The 16,723-nt window shown below is 33.8% G+C and overlaps 1 protein-coding gene across 6 annotated transcripts in view; it reads right to left on the minus strand.

The window, feature by feature from the left end:
* The window catches only part of Best1 (Bestrophin 1), a 73,785-nt gene that overhangs the window by 55,994 nt on the left and 1,068 nt on the right, over window positions 1-16,723 (minus strand). The window lies entirely within an intron of this gene.

Below are 16,723 nucleotides of genomic sequence, written 5' to 3' on the forward strand. Positions count from 1 at the left end.
TGATTCCAAAATAGTTCCGAAATGATTACGAAATAGACGCAACATAATTCCGTATTTGTTTCGAAAAAGCCCCGGAATGATTAAATAATTCTCAAAATAATCCTGACATAATCACAAAATAGTTCCGAATTGAACCAGAAGCCGTCGCTCAAATAATCCAAGTGTTATGTTATAACAAAAAAAATTTTTTTTTCGAAAAAACCCCGACATTTTTTTTTCGTCGTTTGCCCATCGTTTATCCATAAAAACCCCAAAAATTTTTGTTTCGCTTTATTGTGCTAAATCGTATGTCCGCCTTTTGTTAAAAAGTTATTTAAAAAAAAATCGGGTGTGAAGTTGGCACCTCCATTTGCGAGTAATTAAAAAAACCAAATTTCATTCGTTTATGTTTTGTTATAACTTTTTAACAAAAGGTGGACAAACATGGAAAAACGATGGGTAAACGACGGACAAACGATTTAGCACAATAAAGCGAAACAAAAAATGTTGGTGTTTTTTCGAAAAAAAAATATTTAATATTTAAATATAACTTTTTAACAAAAGGTGGACAAACGAAAATTTTTCCTGGGCAAACATGGTCAAACGGTGGACAAATGAATAAGATATGGTTTTTTTAATTACTCGCACATGTAGGTGCCAACTTCACAGAGCTAAATAGATTGAGGACGAATTAGTATTGTTTTCGAAATTACTCGAAGTGCACCAGTTCAAAGCAAGACATTTTCACTACAGGGTACTCATTAGAGTACGAATGTAATAAACTTATGTAAGTGCATTTAACTGTTCACTATAGATATGTATGTAGGTATGTAATTCATAAATGAGACATGCACTTTGATATCAAACTAAAAAGCTACAGCACGCAAAAAAAAGTAGTAGGTAATAAAAATGAATGACATACTTTTTGCCAGGACTTATGATGAATATTATTTGTGTACATATATATTTAAGGCCAACTAACTAAGCTAACAACTCGTTGATACTCAATTTAGTCTGTCAAGCAAATTATTTGTTTGTGATTTTCATTTCTCAGAAAAAGTTAATAAGTAAGTAAGCAAAAACTTGGTGGAGTGTTATTTTTTCAATGGAAAGTGGGTAAACACTTGGAACAAAGCCAATGTAATATGAAGCTCCCAAGAGTACCTCAATATACAATACATAGTAATTTTGCACATGAAAGTACAAACATACATACATTCCTATATTTATATGTATGTCGTCAATTTGTGTGGGATATCCCAACATGAGTTCAATATTTTATTGTTTCACTATCTATGCTGATTGTCGCCAAGTTGGCCACCACAAAGATGACCTCATTGCATGTATGTTGTGAGAAAGTTTACATTTGTAGAATTACATAATGATGCCTTAAAGAGAATGAATGCACTTAATGCAAATTGAGTTGGGCTGGTATAAATTACAGCATAGAGTAGAAGCTACATACGTGAATAGTAAACTAATGCAGATTGGAACACTGACAAATATAAATATTGATACCTGAGTTGTTATTTGAAAATCATTCTTTTAGATCATCCGATTGAAGAAAATACTGCCTTACAAGGTAGAATCTCCTGAAACATCTTCAATAAGGTGTCGATATTTTATTAATATTATAAGTGTGAATGTTTGAATGTGGACATGTCCAGGCATTTGCTATGGCTCAATCAATCCAGAACTGCCGAGGGGATTTTGCTGAAGTCGCTATAGATCTTAGTGGCTTTGTCCAACGTCAACAATTTTATGAAATTTGAGTTATACAGGCTAGGTTTTAAGCAATTTTACGAAGTGTGCAACACACTTTGTGGCTATTTCAAGTTTTTGTTACTCTTTCAGGTTTGTTTTACAGATCATACTGAACTGTTGTGGAAAGATTTCAAGATAAATTAGGGAAATTTTGTGTGCCGTTGAGGGATTGATCTGAGGATCGATTCGGGAAAGTTACGGGATGTTTTCTTTTAGTTGTCAGGAACATTTCGGCACTATTTCTTGATCATGTTGAGAAAATTGGATTTTTAAGGATGAATTCGAGATCATATCGGAACAGAATATTTCAGTATAATTTTGTCACTAATTGGGGTCAATTTTAGAATTATTTTTGGGATAATGTGAATTAAATCGTTAATATTTCGGGTTAATATCGGGATTGTTTTTTCAGGAAAATTCGGGACGTTTTGGGGGCGATTTCGAGATTTTTTCCAAATCGTATCGGAATTGTTTCTATAATCATTTAGGTTATTTTCTGACTATTGTTTAGGGATTGTTGGAGTAATTTCACGATCATTTAGGGTCTACTTGTGCATCGTTTCAGTATTGATCTCTCTACTGTTTTTGGATGATTTCAAATTGTTTTCTGAGTCATTTCGGCACAATCTTCAGATCGTTTTATAGAAGTTTGGGACAGTTTAGTTATTATTTCGGGACCATTTTCGGATCTTATCAGAATTGTTTTCGGAAATATTTCAGAATATTTTGAGGTGTTTAGAGACGATTTCGGTGCAGTTTATATCGGAATGGATATTGCGATAATTTCGGGACTATTTTATGATAATTTTAGAGGCTTTTGTGGGATAGTTTCAGACTTGTTTTTAGCATAGTTTGTAGTATTTCGTCACCATTTTGAGAGTTTTCAGAATTGTTTTTCTCGGCATAATTTCTTCATTTTTTTAGGAACATTTAGAAGTTATTTGTGTATCGTTATATCGGTACGATTTCGGATAGTTTTCGGGATAATTTTGGGAAATACGGCACCATAAAGGAGTAATTTCGGGACTACTTCCGAGGCATATCGGAATGGTTTTAAAGTTAATTTCTGGACTATTTGGGGAATATTTTGAAACTTTTCTGTTCCGGGTCATTCTGGAACTACTTCGAGACAGTTTGAGTATAGTTGCAAAATTATTGTTTGTTTGATTTCGGGATAATTTCGGGGATGCATTAGGGATTATCTATTTTCTTTAACATTTTGGCATACCTGATTCACTATCGCAAAACAAAAGGGAATGATATATGCACGATAATGAACTGATTTATTCCATTGCATAATAAAATTTAAGCTTGCCTTTCGACATGATTTGAAAAGTAATTAACCAATCAATGACTCATGAAGCAGGCTTACGAAAAGAGAAACATAAACGACAGAGCGAGTACAAGTACGATATTATAAAAGTTCAATATATGTAAATAAAGAATTCGGGCATAAAAAGAAGAAAGACTAAATAGCCGGCTTTGTTGTTAAGATCCAAAAGTACGTTTGTATGTTTTTTATTCATTTGGTTTGCAACATGACATCATTTCCAGTTTTTAAGATTTCGTTATAAGCCAGACTTTTATTATTGTTTGTTTATTTTTTAGCGATATGCTAAATATCCGTCGACTGAAATATGAGTAAAGTAATAGCGAATGTGAAAATACTTAACATATAGATGGCCTTAAACTTAGAAAAAGCAAGCCGACTTAAAAAGTTCATTCACTCTCTTAAATATTGTGACGAACATTAGCATCAACCACTGTTATATACGTGTACACATTAAAGCTAGCAACACTTATGTAGAAGGCGACAAAGAGCTATCTCACACACACAGATGTAGTCTTCAGCCGAAATAGTTACTCACACATACACACGCATATGGCTATAAACTACAAATATACCAGCATATAGCTGGTACCTAATCAAGCATGAGCTACAACTGTTCAGGAAATTACTAGACTTTAGGAGAAACGGGTTAACGAGGAAACCGAGAGTATATAAGCAGCGCAAGCTGAGTAATAACGAATCAGTTTGATTTAAACACGCCATTAGTTGCGAAGTGCAGTACAATTGTGACGTATAATTGTACTACTCCCAAAGTAATCTAAATAAAGACCAGTTTGCAATACTGAATATTGGAGTGATTTATTCGAACGTTAGCAGAAGGAGCGGAATTTCCCAAAATTCGTTACAATACCATTGGTATTCTAACATTAAGTTTATTATAACTTTTGCTCCATTAGCTCAGATTTTCAAAATTTTCATTTGTTAAGAACAAGATTTTGGGTTACATATATATATGAGGCTTATAGTTTAATGACCAAGTGACAAGATCTTTAGCCAGTTTCCAGCAAACGCCATCGGTTGAATTCCAAGATATGCTGAAGTGCTAAAGCAAATAAACTCTCGTCATGGCCTCGATATCAATAACCCAGCGGAAAATCTAAATTTGACTTCCGTCCAAATGGAGACTTTAGGCGATTTTCTTTCACTGGAAAGCATTTAGCGATTACTAATTAGCTTTAGCGACGTTCAGAATCCGGCTTCTAATTTAGAGTTTTCAAAATAAATATATCATTTGGTGCTCACTTTGTACAGGTGTCTCTCTATATCAAGGCATGAACTTATTATTTATTATCAGATATCTATGCAAAAATACTTAAAATAAATAAATAAATGTAAGGCGCGATAACCTCAGAAGAGATTTTAGGCCGAGCTTCTCTTCCAATTTGCGTGGTGCTCCTTTTTAATTTTTCTAAATTGGCGGGACGGGGCCTACTTGTTTTATGCCGACTCCGAACGGCATCTGCAAGGCAGATGAGTTTTCACTGAGAGCTTTTCATGGCAGAAAAATACTTACATGAGTTTAAATATATGTTTTGGTTCTATCTGACTAGCAGTTACCATGCCTATTTACAAATGTATTCAAAACTGTCTATATAGTTACATACTTTTCAAATCTTAAGATTCTCTTGTAGCTCTAAAATTATTAAGTAAACAATAATATGCGTACTTAATGATTAATGTGATTATTTGATAACGAAAATGTTTTAAGAGTCATGCGGAGCCTAGCAAAAAAAAAAAAGAAGAAATATATGTAACAACTTGAGGTAAATGTATTTTAACGTGAAATAAAACAGAACGGAGCTGAAGTAAGGCGGAAGAAATCCTCATGAAGAATATCAGCATAAGTAATATAAAAAGGTGTTAACAAACTTCTACACGGATTTTACGTTAATATGTAATAATTTGACATTCTAAATCATTATATTTATTGAGCATATTTTATAATTGTTTTAAATTATATTAAAATTTTCTGCTGAATTTAACTTTATTAACATTTATCACAAAGTGTGACGTTATAATTAACACACTGATAAAAGCGAAAACAAAAATAAAAGCAAACATTTCAAGGCGCTACTTTTTTCTTATCAAAGACGCCAAAAGCTGTACTTGTATGGGTGGTAGTTTTTGAAGGGGGAGAAACAAGTGTTTTACCAAATAATCAAAAACAGAATAAATAAATGACTTGGAAAATATTTACGCGTGAACTAAGTTTATTTGCTTTTAAACGGAATGTTATTATATGTGTTGTACGAGTATATATGTATGTATATTTATATAAAGTTGTGTTAGTGTACTTGGAACTTTAAGTTGTAATGCTATTTAACATCTCCACTATAAAAATAATCTTGATTCGATGAGATTTATGTCGACAATTTTATATCTAATTACGACATTACTCAATGGTATTTATGAGAGTTTGGTTTTTGGCCGATATCACGCGTGTAGTAAAAATATTAATTATATTTATGGTTTACTCACGATCTGTAGAAAAAACTATACTCAAAACTATTTTACTTTTATTCGCTGCACTATGTCATTTTATATCCAGATTATGTCCAGACCTGTAAGGGATGTTTTCGGAACTATTTGATTCATACGGGGCTTGTGTGTTATAAAATTACGCTACTATTTAATTATAATTTCAGTACTCTTTCATTATTGCTTTCTGAATCATTTCGAGAATATATCGGCAACAGTAAGAAGTTATTTTAAGAATGTTATTTCGAGGTAACTGGTGATTGTGTTCGGGACCGAAACACTGTCGTTATTGCTTTTGATGTAATTTCGTGATATATCGAAAAAAAATCGGCATAACTTTCAAAAATGCCTTTTGGAACAGTGATTATGGTCTGGGGTCATCCTTTTTTTTTATCATTTAAGAACTATTTCGAGATCACTTTGGGACTATTTGGAGTTTGTGCTTAAGACCGCTTAGAGATTACTTCGGAACAGTTCCAGGATTTTGTGTGGATCATTTTGGGACAGTTTCAAGATCATATCAGAACTAACTCTACATCATTAAGCCATGAGAAGTTCGAAATGACTTAAGATCAGTTTTACATTATTCGGGGTAAATTTTAAGACTGGTTTATTTATGAATTCGGGAATATTTCGGTTCCATTTGGAGATTATTTCCAGATACTCCTGCGAAGAGTTTTTTAATTAACTTTTTTAGTAAAGTTGAGTCGAGGTGCAACCCTTTCAAGTGATTGCTAGTGAAACTCATAGCTTCTCCAAACCAAATTGTCAACCTCAGCTATCTGTTTACTAAGTAGGCGAGGCTCTGGCGACACCAGTGGCGGATCTAGGATTTGGTACAGGGGGGGGGGGGGGGGGGGGGCTTGAAATTTTTTCACTTTCAAATTTTGTTTTTGTTTTCCATGATGTGTTAAATAAATGTATACAGAATATAAAATGAAATGATAAAACGAAGATTTTCAAAATTAAATTAAGTTCTTCTTTTATTCAGCACACTCGAGATAATGATATAACAACCATATACAAATAGTCATAAAAACCTTTCTTTCAAACCCACTTATTGCTGGTTCAATCTTCTATCGACCAATCCAAAGATTCGAGTCGTGGGCTTCGATTTACAGAAAATATCGGTTATTTCTTCAATTTCCGTTTCTATTTCTTTGTGGACGTTCCCTAGCGCCAGACCAGTCAGTCGATTTTCAGACATATTGACTCTCACATAAATCTTCAAGCGCTTTAAAACAGAAAAAGAACGCTCTGCGGTCGCTGATGTCACGGGGATAGTCGCAAATTTGGAAAAAATGAAGAAAAGTGTGCTGATTTAATGATTTTCAGGGCATCGCTAGCTTTTTGAGCACTCTTGAATGGATCACTCTTGCAATGGTTATGCCACAATAAAATCTCATTTTTCAGCACTGTCCCATTGTGACTGGTGAGATCTTCTTTATAAACTTTAGCAGCAAGTACAATTTCTCGAATCGTTACTCCCGCAGAGTATGCTGGAAAAATTCACCTTTGAACCTTGACGTCAATGAAGAAATCAAGTAGTCCAGGAAAGGGTAGTAAATTGTAGCTCTGTAAATACAATTTCAACGAATCATTCACCCCTATTAAAAACGTAAATAAACGCATTAAATGAAAAAGAACTCACCGGAAAAATTCTAGAGGAGCCTTACTTTTTGTTGGAACATTGGAGCGGTGCTTTTTTCGGCCACAAATGCGGGGTATTTCGAGCTTGATTCCCAATTCACATGCTTTTTCCTCGGCTCTTTTGAAGACTTGTCTTGACAAAAATCTTGATTATATGATCAATTTTGCAAAATGTACGTAACTCACACGTATGATACCTCAACCTTGCACGTAATGACTTAGTTCGAACGGAGGGGGGGGGGGCTATAGCCCCCATAGCCCCCCCCCCCTAGATCTGTCACTGGGCGACACCGAGCTCCTCACGGAAGAAGGGGTTGGATGACTAAGACCGTTCAACTCTAGTGCCTTATTGCTGCTCTTTTCCGAAACGTACCCGATCGATATCCGGTAAAGGACTATAAACATCGACAATACTCCCCTAAACCTTCGGGGAGTCTCCCTATCGCTACAAGAAGAGGAAAAAACACAACATTTTTCATTTGGGTAGATCGCGGCCCAAGCAATGTTGGAAATGTGGGCAATGCACCATTAATTTATATTTTCCATTCATCGACATTTTTTATTTTGTTTACTTCGTGATTAGGCTGTGGGCGAACGCTACTTTAATAATATAAAAATTAAACTTTTTTCAGCAACCATTTTTCGAATAGCTCGAAACCCGTTTCTGAAAAAAAAACCGAGTACTCTTGTAACTAGCAACTTGTATTAGTGACGATTATTATGAAATAACATAACTAAAATGTTTGTATTTATGTATATCCTTTTCAGTTTAACTATTTTCTTGTTCTTTAAAAATCAATAAAAATTAAATTTCTTTTATGGGACTAAGTTTGTGCAAAATTACTCTAATTTTATTATGTTGCTATGCTTTTTAAAAGTGTATAATCCCTATTTATACCTTGGCATACAAACCCCACCGTTAGGTTATTGACATCGAAAGCAATTTCAATGATTCACTACACCGACCTAAGTAACCAACCGAACTCATTTTACGCGATACAATCGCAATTGAATCTTATATGTTTCATGGCTGTATTTTTTTTTTTTTTTTTTCTTATATAAAAAAAGAAAAATCTAAATTTCAAAAGCCATTTTTTTGGCATAAACAAATTACTAAACAGAGATATTCGCGGTTTCTGTAGTTATTGGTGTCGGGCGTAGAAAGGTGCTAAATCAACCAATTTATTTGTATTGTTCAGCAATTTTTATTTTCAGTTTTTTGTTATATAATTTTTCTAGCGAATATTAAAGTAATTGCAGCACTTAAATGTGCTATAATTTTATCAAAAATAATTTGGAATAATAAATAACTCAAGTGCTTGAAATTCCTAATTATTTATTTTATTCGCTCGATGGATTAAATATGATAAAATTGCATTTTAATTGCTTCGAATTGCTTTAGAAGTTTTCTATCAATTCAACTCATTGACTTTTTGCGGAATTCGTACACTAAACTGCAAATAAATTTGTTCCGCATTTCTTTAGTTGTAAGGGGGCTTGTTTGCAGATCCACCACTCACCACTGACATAGTATGTAGGGATATTTAGTACATAAATAGTTTGCACATAAGACCTTCTTGCCGTTAATTTTTAGCTGTCAATAGAGTTTTTATGTACATTGTGCTATAGTAGGGTCCAAGCGTATTTATCTCACTCATAGGCCACTGACTCTATTTTTGCTCTTTTTGATTGCCGCATTGAGTGTGAATCATACAAGCAGTGGACAAGCACTGCCGAGCCGAATAGTGCAGCACAGTGGGTTGTGTTTAATACAGTTCTATAAAATTTTTCAGGAGCGAAGAAAGGGTGCTGAATATATAAATTGAGTATGTCACGGTAGGTACGGGATAACATTTCTATAGTTTTCAGTTTAACTCACACCTTCGCGGATGTTTAAAATTTCATTGAGCTGCAAAAATATGTATATTAATTACAAGAACTAAATATTGTGTATTTATTAGTGTATATTGTAATTGTTAATGCATAAAATGAAATGTTTTGAAATTTTAATGCTCTAGCATTCAAGTCCGCGAACATGTTAATAAGACAAAGTATTTAATGCATTAATACATATTGCGTGTTCTAGTGGCAGTAAAAATTTATATGATTCTTTCATACAGCGTGTCAGGTGAAACTTCAGCCAAACTAATAGCACACATTTGAAAGAAAAACAGAATAAAAGTAATATTTGCATCAAAGCTATTGAAAATTTAAAATAATTTAAGAAAAAAACCAATTAAAGTACGATTATTCCAAAAAACATATGTATAGTGTGAAAGCTAAATTGTTGTACGGGATACGCGCGTTTGTCCAACAAACGTACGAAATTCAGATTCGAATTTTGATCTTGTCATTTCCTATTTGCTAAAGTTGACGCGAATATAATGCTTGTATGTTTACTCCCATTTGTTCATTATATTGTCGGCTTATATTCGATACCCTCTATCAGCAAAAAACCCAGTTTTTGGGAGAGCAAAAATAAAAGGGCCGTATCGTGTGTCCCGATTCGTATCGAAATAAATTTTTTACTCAAATATTAAATCAAAATAGCTCTGAAATCGTGAGTCCGAATAACGACATATGTGAACTAGAGACTTCCAGTACTAGTTGGATTTAAAATTTATCATAATTTGTTTATATAGTTTGGCAGTTTCATATTTATAAATTGAGTAAAGAATGGATTCCTATACGAATCGTAATACAGTAGAATCGCGAAAAAGTTAACCAAAATGTCCCAAGGGTAGTTTACTTTTCCGAAATATTAACTTTTCCAAGCGGTTTTTAAATTTGAAAAAAAAAAATGCAGCAATAAACATAGTTTTTGGGATTTAACACATTGAATTTATTTAAATTATGTACTTAGTTTTAATTGTTACAGAGCATAAACCTAGATTTTATTTGTACTGGCTGATTTCAAGTTCACAGAACAGACATATTAAGTTATTCACATTGTAAATATCGACGTGCCATACGAAAAGTAACACATTCAAATTTTTGTACAAAGAAATCCTATGAAACATTTTTTGAAAGTGTTACTTTTCGTATGGCACGTCGATATGTATTTATTAATTTGTAAGAGCTGGTTTAAAGAAGCAGTCGAGACTTGTTTGTTTTTTTTCTTTTGTGTAATAGCTTTTGAAAATTTTCGCCCGCATGTTAATAAGATGTGATATCTGATTTGTATCATTATTGTTCTCATACCACTTTATCAAGGTATTGATGTATCCAACTGCTACTGAAAAACTCACTTTCTGTTGTTGTATATCTTGCTCGATAACTGATTCTTCGTTATCATTATCGGACACTTTGCAATCTTCGTTATATTCCGTAATTTGAACGTCGTTCCAATTTTCAATGTCGTCAATGCTGACGTCAACACCACCCACCTTTGACAATAACACAGAAATAGGAGAATACCCGCACTTGTTTTTATTGCCACACAAACGGTTGAATTTCAAAAAAGCTCAGAAGAGAGAGCTACGTGGATCCTCAAGATCGGTTCAACTTAGCCGAGCGTTTAACTTTCTCGAGAGTTAACTTTTTCGCGTTTCTACTGTACACGATACGGGCCCAGTTTATTTACTTAACTCAAGTGTTAGCTCAACTCTCCATATATATATGTACTAAGTTATTAAGTAGCTTTCACTTCGAAATATAAGATAAGCGATTAGACACTGCACAATGGTGCGTTTTTTGTGATAGTAATGAGATATCGGTTAGAGATAATTAGAGATAATTTTAATTAAAAGTGGTTTCTATCGCTGCCTGGCGGACTCACGGGTATTTGATCAATCTAGATGGCCAAAAGTCGATTTTTCAAAATGTTCCAAATTTTTTTTAAATATACTCCCTGGCGTTCCTAGATTTCCACTGAATAGTACGCATACCCCAAAACGCATCTGCAACGTCAACGGAGCTAACCGCGCACATCTAAAGTTGTATAAAAATTGTATGCAGTTCGATGTATTTTTGGATTAAAAAGCAATATACCCTTCTAACCTAAATACTTGTTTACTTGTTTAGCTTTAATCAAATCTAGTTACATTTTCGTTTAGGACTGGTAAATGTGTTTTTAATTCATACGTTAGGTTTTTTATACCGCATGTTTTAACTGAGTTATTCTACTTGTAATACTACTCCTTTTCAATATTAAATTTTTTAAAAACCTTGCAAACAAAAAGATATACCTTTTTTTCATTTCATATCATGTCAGTAATTTTTTGGCAATACATAAGCTTGTGTTTGTTTTAAAGTTTGATAACAAAAATGGCTGCGCATACCTGCGCTTTTTTGAGTGTGATCAATTTTGTAAGAGAAAGGTGGTATCCTTGTGAAAACATCCTCAGTGGCAACACCTAGGTGAAAAGTTTTAAAATGTAATACTATATCGATGTACCAAATTTGATTCAAATTGGTTAAGCCGTTTCCGCGAAGGCAGTGGATAGACAAAGAAATATATAAAACGAGGGGAGGTGGCAAATAAAAAATTGTAAAATACCTTTCGTTTGATACCCATATTGACATACATATCTCATGTAATGCCAAAAAATTCTCTCGGGTCCCTCCGAAGCCGGGGGCTCGATCCATAGTAATTCTGCGCGGAACGCCGCGAGTTTGCTGTCAAATATTTCCTTTCATAACAATGAAGTGAGACAACCACTTTTTAAACAGAAATAACGGCTATTTTAGTTTTGGCCAGCTAGATGGATCAAATACCCCACCGTGGGACTGTTGCACGCTCAAACGTTGATACTTGTCATATTATCTGTGATCACAATTGACAAAAGTCTAATCGTTCATATTTTTTCCGAACTCTTGTGAGACATATAATATTTTTCTTACGAACTATTGAAACAAATTTATTGGCCTAATACATTGTTCACACGGAACCTCCCAGTTGTCGTTCGGCCTCCAACTATTTGTGCCACATTGCACAAAAAATTTGGGAACCCATCTTCACATGTCGCGAACAAAGCTATATTATATTTTTTCTATAATTTTCATGAAGTTTTTGGAAATCTGATAAAATGTCCAAGGATACAACCTAAACGAATGGCAACTGAATTCAATTTCAATTTTCCACCATACCCATCCCACTGTCCTTGCAATTTAGTCAGAAATCCATTACTCACACCAGCGATTTCACTCAATTGCATTTGAGCATTTATAGGCATGGAAACTTTTGATTGTTTATGTTAGCAACTCATACTCTGTTGCATGTAAATATTTAATTGTACATACATATGTACGACTTCTTTTATTTAAAAAACCTTAAAGTCGGCGAAAATCAATACAAATCACTTTTCAGACGACTCAAGTTAAAAGAGCAACTCGAAACATAAAATCAAAAAGAAAACATGCGAAAAACGATTGGCGGAAGAGCTAAAAATGGAGGGCACAACCAACTTTAATGTGCATATGTTAGTAAGAATGATATATATGTATGTACCTACATACATACATTAGACCGAGTCAAATAAAAATTTGTCATAAACTTATATAAGTATTTATATAGTACCGGGCCGCCTGGGGAAGTGACAGTGAAGTCACACTAAGAGGCGTTGCAGTGGTGGACCGTTCTCCATTTCCATATTCAGTATTAGCGCTTTGATAACACCTGGTCAGACAGTTCCCGCCTGGTCAGACGATCGTACAACCAAGAAAGTTATAAGGTGAATTGTGAGGGGAGAGAAAGAACATAATCGCTGGGCAAATGATATTACAAGTAAGGAGCTGCACCTGGAGAGCTGAGGTGGCAAACATTACGGAGGTGCTGGCGAGTCCAAACTTGGTAGAGGAAGGAAGGAAGTAGATAGCCCGATAAAAGCAGCCCGAAGGCAGCTAACTAACAATCAGCCCAATTCTAAACAAAAATTCCGTGCGAGTTTTTTCCCTTCTCCCATTCCTCGTATTCTAAATAAAAATTCCTTGTGAGCTTTCTCACTTCTCCCTTTCCTCCTATTCTGAACAATGTTCGAAAAAGCGGAAATCGGTTATGGGAGAAAAGTAGGTTTTATGAATGTGAGTGAGAGGGAGATTTCTCTGCCATTACTTAGGAGTTTTTTCACTTGTTAAATTAAAGGGAATGCATCGAAATAGTTAAAGGAAATTGGTCCTTTTAAGAAAGAACACTTATTTGTACAAATTTGTGCTAAAATATGTACATTCTACCACAATATTCTTTATTTTAAGTCGAAAAGTATATCATATGCAACGGAAGAGCTCTTGGTATATTTAATGCAGCCATCCAGAAATTGCGCAAGGATTTTTTAAGAAGGCTTAAATAGATTTTGGCATATGACGAAAGACGAATTCAACTCGACTTGGCCGCCAGAAAATTGCTTTGCTGAATGGAAGCAGGCAACTCCGGCGGATTTGTGTTATCCCGGCGTCTTCTTCTTATGCTCCTCTGTTGATGTACCAATTCATTACTTATTTCAATGAATACCACATGAAATGCAATACTGTACATTGTTTATATTTTAATTCTTAATTTCAAACAAATTCGCAACAATAATTAAACTTTAAAATTTTTTGAACAAATAAGAAATACGCAACGAAATTGCAATTGGCAAAACTTCGAAAATGCGAGTGTGATGACAAGTACCTAGGACCTACCTAATTATTTTCTAGCTTTTAGTATTATTATTAATATTAATATTAAAAAGTATTGTTTTCAATAAGACCGTTTAACAAATTTTTTTTTTTTTTTAATATTTGTTTGTTTCGAAGTTTTTAGTCTTTATTTAATTGCCTATTATTTCTCACTATATTTATTTCATTTAGAGACAATTTGTTACAATCTAAGTCCAAATATTTTGTTGTCACTTCTACCGGACTCTATGTAATATTTGTTCCAAATATGAACCAAATTGGACCACAAATACGATTTTTTGGATATCTCGATCCTTGCGCCACCTAGCAGCGATTTTTCATAGGTCGCTTTCTATTCATAAATGTATTATGTGTTCCAAATATGAACCAAATCGGACCACAAATACAATTTTTTGAAATATTTCGATCCATGCGTCACCTATCGGAGTTTTTTACTTATTATTGCATTGTCATCAGGGTCTGAACTATATTCCATGTTTCAAGCTTGTAGCTTATCGGGAAGTTACTTAAATTTCAATTACAAAATTCTGTTCGGCCGGCCGTTCAAGTCAAGCTAAATAAAACCGTTTAATAAGATTATTAGATGATGATAAGAAGCCTTGTTTCTTTTAAATTCAATTAAATGCCTTCCATCGTCAAGAGGGCTTTTTCGATTTCTACTTCGTAGTCTTGGTTTTTTTCCAAGATGGAGGGGAAGTGGGCTCATTTTGCTAATTTTTATGTTTTTTTCTTAAACTTATTACTAAAATTGGCTTCTTTTCTGTACGGTGTTATTATTATGACTCACTAACATAATTATTATATTACTTTTATTTACTTAACATGCTTTGAAAACGTTATTAGAAGCGTGAAAAATTAATTTCTACCTTTTGAAGTGCAAAACTGTCTATTATTTTTTTCCTGCAAACATAAAGTCGTTTTTCCCACAAAAAAATGCAGATAAGATAAACTGACCTGACAGTTTCCAGAAATGTATTGAATTACTGTTGATGTAATTGGTTTAGTATTTGGCAATAAGTTGTCTCTATTATGTTTTCCAACATTGTATATTTTAGTCCCATTAAGGTATTTGCTGCCGAAATTTCGAAAACCACAAGAGCTTTAAAAAAAAAAAACAAATCCGTGACTAAAGAAGCGTTCTCCCTTCCTTTTAATTATGTAGGTGGGTACTTTTCGGTTGATACCTATGTATGTACATTAGTGAATTTCATTAAAACAAAAAAAAAATTGTATATTGTAACATCGCAATTTGCCAGTTAATTTCTTTCCCTTGAATAACAGTTATTATTCATCGGTGTTCTTATCTTAAATAAAACAAATAAGGAAGGCTAAGTTCGGGTGTAACCGAACATTACATACTCAGCTGACAGCTTTGGAGACAAAATAAGGGAAAATCACCGTGTAGGGAAATTAACATAGGGTACCCTGGAATGTGTTCTATTCTATAGGTGGACGCCTTTTCGAGATATCGCCATAAAGGTGGACCAGGGGTGACTCTGGAATGTGTTGGTATGATATGGGTATCAAATTAAAGGTATTAATGAGGGTTTTAAAAGGGAGTGGCCCTTAGTTGTATATGTGAAGGCGTTTTCGAGATATCGACCAAAATGTGGACCAGGGTGACCCAGAACTCCATCTGTTGGGTACCGCTAATTTACTTATATATGTAATACCACGAACAGTATCCTGCCATGATTCCAAGGGCTTTTGATTTCGCACTGCAGAACTTTTTCATTTTCTGCTATTTAATATGGTACCCATTTTACAAAGTTTTTTCCAAAGTTATATTTTGCGTAAAAAAACCAATCCAATCACCATGTTTCATCGCTTTATTAGTATTTGGTATAGAATTATAGCATTTTTTTAATTTTTTGAAATTTTCGATATCGAAAAAGTGGGCGTGGTCATAGTCGGATTTCGTCCATTTTTAATACAAAGATAAAGTGAGTTCAGATAAATACGTGAACTAAGTTTAGTAAAGATATATCGATTTTTGCTCAAGTTATTGTGTTAAGGGCCAAGCGGAAGGATAGACGGTCGACTGTGTGTAAAAACTGGGCGTGGCTTCAACCGATTTCGCCCATTTTCACAGAAAACATTTATCGTCATAGAAGCTATGCCCTTCCTAAATTTCACGAGGATTGGTAAATATTTATGGTATTAAAAGTATTCTAAACGAATTAAATTAAAAAGGGCGGAGCCACGCCCATTTTGAAATTTTCTTTTATTTTTGTATTTTGTTGCACCATATCATTACTGGAGTTGAATGTTGGCATAATTTACTTATATACTGTAAAGATTTTAAATTTTTTGTTAAAATTTGGCCTAAAAAAAATTTTTTTTTAAAAGTGGGCGTGTTCGTCATCCGATTTCACTAATTTTTATTAACCACACATATAGTAATAGGAGTAACGTGCGTGCCAAATTTCATCATGATATCTTCAACGACTGCCAAATTATAGCTTGCAAAACTTTTAAATTACCTTTTTTTAAAAGTGGGCGGTGCCACGCCCGTTTTCCAAAATTTTACTAATTTTATATTTTGCGTCATAAGGTCAACCCACCTACCAAGTTTCATCGCTTTAGCAGTCTTTGGTAATGAATTATCGCACTTTTTCGGTTTTTTGAAATTTTCGATATCGAAAAAGTGGGCGTCGTTATATTCCGATTTCGTTCATTTTAAATAGCGATCTGAGTTGAGTGCCAAGGAACTTGCATACCAAATTTTATTAGGATACCTCAAAATTTAATCAAGTTATCGTGTTTACGGACAGACGGACGGACGGACATGGTTATATGCATTTCTTTTTTCGCCCAGATCATTTTGATATATAGAAGTCTATATCTATCTCGATTAATGTATGCCGTTACGGGGTATTGTTATGC

The sequence above is a fragment of the Eurosta solidaginis genome, chromosome 1 (assembly GCF_040869045.1).
Source record: "Eurosta solidaginis isolate ZX-2024a chromosome 1, ASM4086904v1, whole genome shotgun sequence".
NCBI lineage: Eukaryota > Metazoa > Arthropoda > Insecta > Diptera > Tephritidae > Eurosta > Eurosta solidaginis.